A 7389-nucleotide genomic window follows, 5' to 3' on the forward strand; every position below is an offset into this window, starting at 1 on the left:
TCAGGTGTAGAAGATCTCAGGCTCTCGTTCATCTGGTTTATTAAAAAAACTAGGGCGGGCGGGATTTGAGATAATTGGTTTTCATATGTTGTTCCTGACTCGTTCATATGTTTAATTATTTCAATTAGGTCGGCGGGAATTTGGGAAAATAGATTTTCGTCTATCGGAATTATGTCTGATACCCCACCCTCGTTTATCCGTTCAATTAAAGCTTGTAGATCGGGGGGTATTTTCGCCAAAAGGCTTTCAACTGTCTCAATTATAGGCACGTCCATTTCGGTAACTGGTTTTAGCGCCGGTATTTGCGTTTTTAAACGGTTTTAACAACCGGGGCATTGTTCTATGCCAGAAGGATAGATCCTGACTGTATTGCCGCTCGAGTAAATCAACCATTCATTGGTGTAGCAAGACATTTCTGGATTTTAGAGCCTTTGAAAAGGCCTTGATAAACCCCGCTTGGTCTATTTCAGGTTTGGGTGTTTCTACATAAGAATTGGAGAAATCAAGAAGATTGGCTGCGTTACAGAATAGCCAGTCGTCTACCTGTGAAATGTCATTTAAAACGTTGAAATGATCCGGTTTCATTGTTTTATTGTGAATGTCAGGCGCTCCAAAATCCTCCGCGGGTTCTCGGTGTGTATGGTCTTCTGTGCCGTTATACGCCGGGGAGGAGTCTGTAAAAACATTATTTGTCATTGTTTTAGCATTTTCAATCATAAAAATGTATAAATTATAATAAACTCTGTATTACTAATAACACGTTTCTTGAAGAAGTAACTTTTTGGGCCTGGGGGATTCTGCGCAATGCACTTGCACCTATGTTGTGCCCTGTTTGGGACGGAAATATGTCGCTTGGTTCCTGGGTGGAGTTAGGGTAAACCCGTTCGAACAGAAAGGCAGAATAGCATCGATGTCCTCGTTCAGAGTACATGAAGCACCCGTGATCCTTCTTTTGGGTCTGTCCGCTGTAAACACAAAAAATAGCTTTTAATATAGGGTTCACACTTTTTGTTTTTAATGTATACATTTTCTTAGGGATTTTTTATTATTGAACTTACGTCTACAATAGTGTGATGGAGACTGGCTGCTTTCGGCGCTGCACGCAGTTTGATTCTGAGAATCCCTCTCTGACAAATTAGGTTCCAAATCATCTAGCCCACGGAGCATCTGCGTAAAGGATTGCGAGCCTACAGACGTTAGATAATATTAAAATATATACGAAATATACACATTTTTAAAATATGAGAATACGGGCATTTGACATATTACCTTAAAATCATTGTCCATCAGTTTTAGAATAGTGATATCACATTTTTAATATCCATACAATTCCCTGAAAATACCTCTCCAAATCTAATATATTATTTTCACTAACTCACCTTCAGAAAGCTCCATTAGGACCGATTCCGAGATTACCCTCTCCAAAGAATTACCATGAAAACCTTTAGCATACCTGTTGGCAGTAGAATCTGCAGTCAGGAAAACCTTTTTCTAGGCCCTTTACCCCGCTATGTGGTTATAGGTTTGGTTGATCACGCCTCTAATACGGGCAGCTTACACAAAAACCCATTTAATTTTCAACACTTCAATGCAGAGTATGTAGCTCTCTGTCAGGACGGACGTCAGGTCCCTGCTAAGGCTTTCCAACCGCAATTTAATAACAACATATCTGTGCGAGAATTTTACAATCTATTCCTGGCTACCGGGAGGCATCTAAAAGATCTCTCTTTACCTATTGACAGAAATGATTTTGCAGAGGGTTACACATTGTATGCTTTCAATTTATCCCCTGATGATGACACCTCAGGAAATCTGTCTGTGGTGTCCCAAGGCAACCTCAGGCTGGCAATGCGTTTCCGTACACCTTTAGCCTGTACAGTTAGCATGATTGTTTATGCGTGCTCTGATTCAATCTTGGAAGTGAATGCCCGAAGACAGGTCTTAGTGGATTATTATTAAGGACTGTTGAGCAAAGACATGAATACCCAAGAGTTGGAAGGGCTCATGACCCGCTTGATTGGAAAACAATTTTATGGAGTGTGGGCTTGTGATGAATTACCTATTGAGAAATGGCCTGAGCGGCCGGCCATGTTTATTGTCAATACCCATCCTAAACACATGCCAGGTGAACACTGGCTAGCTGTGACACTAGAAGATGAAGGAAGAAGAAAAATCTCAACTTTTTTTGATTCCTACGGCTTTCCCCCTGGTTTTTCACATTTTCCCAAATCTATTAAAGATTCTTGGACCAAAAACAGATCAAAGATCTACTACAGCATCAAACAAGTGCAAGATAACCTTTCCACTACATGTGGTCAACACTGTGTATTCTACCTGTGCCAAAGAGCCCGTGGAGTTTCTTTTGAAGATGTTATGTCTCTTTATAATGATGATTTAAGAAGTAATGATAGCGTCGTAGATTGTTTTGTTAGAAAATATCAAAAATGTTCAAATATGTGTCCTTTAAGACTGTGTAATCAAGGCGTATGCTCACGTCAAATGTTTCAAGAATGCCACAAGTGTTAAATTGCTTAATTTTTCTAATAAACTTTATTGAATTTAATCATAGTCGTTCAAAAGTCATTCAAAAGTCATTCAAAATTCATTCAAAAGTTATTCAAAAGTCTAACCACCCCGAGAGATCGGGATTAGGAAAAGGTCCAGAGGCGTTCATGGGGCTAAATGAGTCATCATCATCCCCTTCATAGGGGGGAGGGTTTGTTGGGACATCTTTAGGGGTGCTGTAGCTCGGTGAAGGGTTTTGTTTTAAAGCTTGAATCTGTTGACGAAGCTTATGGTTAGGTACCCCCGAGAGGGGAATGTTGAGGATTGCCAGGGCCTTAAGAAACTGAGGCCACCCTGGTGGTCTTCTGTCATCAGCAACCTTGTGGGCTGTCGTGGTACTTTTAAGCAAGTCAAACATATGTGAAACCTTGACAACAGCGCCCTGAAGGATAAACTCTCCTTTGTCATTCCAAGTAGCGGTCCCCTTTGAGTCTTTTAGCTTGTTCATAATGTATCTAGCATTTTTCCTGTTACGTGCCGGAACATGTGTCAACATGTCATGCATAACATTATCTTCAACAGGCATATGATCTTCAGCCGGTAAGATCGCAGGTACAGGCATTACAGGGGCTCTCTCTAAGCGCGTCATCTTTTAAATGTTCAGGTAGGGAAAGCGTTAAATGGTTGGTATCTCTCTCACCTTGTTTTACCAAGGTCAAATACCTTTGCAAGAGGTTTGTGTATTTAACCTTATCATAGGGGTTCAATCCTTTTCGGTTCAAAACATCCTTCATGGCCGTATCCAAATCATTTTCCGCTGTTTGTTTGATATTTTCAGGACCCTGCATTTGTTTTTTAAGTCTATCCAACTCTTGTTGAGGCACCAAGTACATTTTATTTGCCATCACACTCTGTGTTCAACCCCCACGCCTGGCAGCAATAAGGCTGGTGATGAAGGGTACTGCTATAGTTAGCAACGGCAGAAGAAAACCCCCAGACTGTTGTAGGCTATGTCTTTTCTTTCGAAGACTGGCTCTTTTATTGGCAAAGAGTTTGATCGCGGTTTTTTGTCTCTTTAATTTTTTTAATTGGGTCAGGGTGAGTGGAATGCGCCCTTTGAGAAGATTCAAAGCAATCTCACATAGGGATAATATGAGATCTGAAGAACAGTGATCCAAGATGGCCTTCCGTTCTTTAGCTGTAGCCCCAACTAGGCTTCTCAAGAGGGGCAGGTTTCTTTTTAAACGCAGAGACATAGCAGTTACTTTTTAGAAATGTACACAGCCGGCCACTCCCACGGGAACAGGCCTGTTCGGAGCCTCAGGTGTTCTGGAGTATTTGCTTTTAAATCCACGATTAAATAAGAAAATGGCGCTTTGGTAGCGTCCTCATAGCTATCCATAAAGTAGGATTTCCTTCCCGGGTACATCTGCTGAGCTAGAGTGTTAATTTGTAGTTTGTCTCTAGGGTTTTTGAACAAAACCATGTAATTGGCGTTCAAACTAATGGTACGGCTGTTTTTACCTTGGTGAAACACATTCTGCACCAAGTAAAGCACAGACAGGTTTCTATGATGGTAAATGCTCGTGCAATTTCAGGATGTTCGCTACCTGCAAATAGCATATCGTCCAAAACCAGCAGATTGTTTTTATGTGGAGGTAAAAGTTCATCATCAGACAGGGATTCTTCAACAAACTTGATTTTATTTTCTTCAGCAATTCATCATACATAGGTTGATAACATGAATAACACCACACAATATTGTCAGGCTTCTGAGATAACACATGTTCAGAATTCTCTAAAATACTTTTTACAAAACAAGTTTTACCACTGTTGGAGGGGCCTGCGATTAAGGCCGAAAATGGTAGTTGCAACCGGGGGTCAAAACCTTCTACAGCAGCCATTATATCTTAAGCTTTAAGACACACTGGGGCTTGTAGCATAAGTCAGTAGCCAAAGGGCAGTGTGGTCCCATTAGGTAAAAGCATTCTCTTGTCATAGACTACCCTGAATCTTTTAGTAAGTGGGGCATTCCTGAGATGGAAGCCCTTTTTATCCCTAACAATTTTTTTGTAGGAGCTCAAAATCTCCAAGTCACTATTCCGATCGTTTATGAACCCCTCGACCAAGCGTGTGATTGATTCCAAGTTTACACGCGGGGCATTTTCGTAGTTTTGAGTCACGCCTTTGGCTTTCAACACCACGTGATTGTCATTAGTCCTAAAAGCATAGCTTTTGGGCCCACAGGAGGACTTTTCTGTTATTTGTCATTGTTTTAGCATTTTTAATCATAAAAATGTATAAATTATAATAAACTCTGTATTACTAATAACACGTTTCTTGAAGAAGTAACTTTTTGGGCCTGGGGGATTCTGCGCAATGCACTTGCACCTATGTTGTGCCCTGTTTGGGGCGGAAATATGTCGCTTGGTTCCTGGGTGGAGTTAGGGTAAACCCGTTCGAACAGAAAGGCAGAATAGCATCGATGTCCTCGTTCAGAGTACATGAAGCACCCGTGATCCTTCTTTTGGGTCTGTCCGCTGTAAACACAAAAAATAGCTTTTAATATAGGGTTCACACTTTTTGTTTTTAATGTATACATTTTCTTAGGGATTTTTTATTATTGAACTTACGTCTACAATAGTGTGATGGAGACTGGCTGCTTTCGGCGCTGCACGCAGTTTGATTCTGAGAATCCCTCTCTGACAAATTAGGTTCCAAATCATCTAGCCCACGGAGCATCTGCGTAAAGGATTGCGAGCCTACAGACGTTAGATAATATTAAAATATATACGAAATATACACATTTTTAAAATATGAGAATACGGGCATTTGACATATTACCTTAAAATCATTGTCCATCAGTTTTAGAATAGTGATATCACATTTTTAATATCCATACAATTCCCTGAAAATACCTCTCCAAATCTAATATATTATTTTCACTAACTCACCTTCAGAAAGCTCCATTAGGACCGATTCCGAGATTATCTGTTGGCCTGACAACGCTTCGGTCTGTTGGCAGGGAGTCTTTTGAGGTGCGCTATAGGATGTCTTACCGTCTGGCTAGTTTCACTATTCTGCAATGAGTTTACAGAGCGGGGGTGCCATTTTTTCGGGTGTCATCCTGTATGCAAAAAAAGGGCCATATAAAGTACTCGAATGTCTAGAGACCCAAAACCACAGGCGGGTGTCTCGACATATTCGGTCTGCCGATATTGCACTTATGCTTCATAGCACAGCGTTGGGGTGTCCGTTGTAAATTTATATCCCGGGGTGGGGGACTGTTAGTATATGCGCTGATTAGAAAATAACATATGTTTTAAACTGTAGGAGTTCGTCTAGACCTGATCTCTTATGCCTGGGCTTTTTCACTTTTTTAGCCCCCACATGTTTGAAGGTGAGATAAATACGTATTTGAAAGGGCTTGGGGGGGTAATAAAATGGAAAGTGCCTAGACCAATTGAAGAGACGCCGGCAATCCTAAACAAACTTACACACACCTTTTCTGGTTTCAAAAGCCCCCCATGCAGAGACACACCCACACACACACACAATTACCCACCCTCACACGCACACACCCCCCTGCGCACGTGCCAGTCCTAAGCAAACGTACACACACACTTTTTCTGGTTTCAAAAGCCCCCCATGCAGAGACACACCCCCCCTTTTTTGTTTTGAAACACACACACACAATTACCCTCCCTCACACGCACACACCCCCTGCGCACGCACACCTCTTTCCGGAATTCCTTTTTTCTCAAGCCCTGCCTGGGGATGGCTTGTTAAAGGTGAGATACAGCTTTAAAACCATTTTATTTAATTCATAATATTTAGTACAGACCTTTTTAAAAACAGCTTGTGCAATATTGTAACACGCATTAATGTTTTTTATGTATAAACAACGTTTGAAGAAATGACAGATTCCCGTTCGTTAAGGGGTAGCTTTAAAACCATTTATTTAATTCATAATATTTAGTACAGACATTTGAATAATTAATACAATACATTTTTACTGTTCCTTTCTTACGGATAACGGGCCCGGCTATAGGGTTGTCACTGAACCCCAAACGCAGTCTGTGTCCAACTCTCCAGCTTCAAGACTCGGTAAGTTTTCACCCCAGGGATAGATCCTACGTCTGGCCTGTAGACTCTCGCCCGTGTGTCTTAAGGATAGAAGCGGCCATCGACGTAATTGTTCACGATTTTTTAAAAGATTGTCCAGCTTATTCATCAGGGTTATGAATATAGGGTAATCCCTCCATTTAAAGCTAAACACAGGCATAAAATAATTCACATCCTTGCAGGCTTTCGATAATACATGTGAATTTACAGACTTAGTAGCATTTGTACTGTCAAATTGTTCACATGCTAAAATTGTCACTTTGGAGTCGGGGCTATAAGCCATTGAAGAGATCCTGATGGCTTGTAAATCATAGCGACCCTCCACCCTCTCTTCCATAGCATAGCCTGGCACGGCTGTACCACTCAGGGCCTGTTCAATTTGACAGAGCACTAGCCGTATCTTAAGCCATTCTCTCATACGCAGTGCAGGAGAAAAACTCCCGGGTTTTGCATGATAAAGGGGTCTGGGGCCGCTGTCTGTGAAAATCTTCACCGTTGAATCCTCAGGTTTGAACATATAAGTCATATGGCCATCACTAGTATCCAAAAACTCTTTAAAACATTCTGGGGCCTCACCCCAAAGATCCTCGATGCTTTTATCATTGGGTTCGCGACAAGAGACGCATAGTACCCCGAGAACTGGCCTAGGAGTCATAATTTTCTGTTTAATGTTGAGGGTTTTTATTTTTAAAATCTTGTTGAGTGTTCTGGGGCCGCATGTGTGTCTGGGGCGTATTTATAAGACGTCTGCCTCCAACA

The 7389-nt window shown here is 41.4% G+C and overlaps 1 long non-coding RNA gene across 1 annotated transcript; it reads right to left on the reverse strand.

Annotated features, from left to right (window-relative positions):
- Positions 1-4905: 4905 nt before the first annotated feature.
- LOC115170592 (uncharacterized) lies at positions 4906-5841 on the reverse strand. Its single transcript, XR_003871065.1, has 3 exons — positions 5460-5841; positions 5139-5267; positions 4906-5045 (listed from the first exon to the last, which is right to left on the reverse strand). It is a non-coding gene; the product is annotated as an uncharacterized LOC115170592 (long non-coding RNA).
- Between the last annotated feature and the right edge of the window lie 1548 nt (positions 5842-7389).

The sequence above is a fragment of the Salmo trutta genome, chromosome 32, assembly GCF_901001165.1.
Source record: "Salmo trutta chromosome 32, fSalTru1.1, whole genome shotgun sequence".
NCBI classification, from domain to species: Eukaryota; Metazoa; Chordata; class Actinopteri; order Salmoniformes; family Salmonidae; genus Salmo; species Salmo trutta.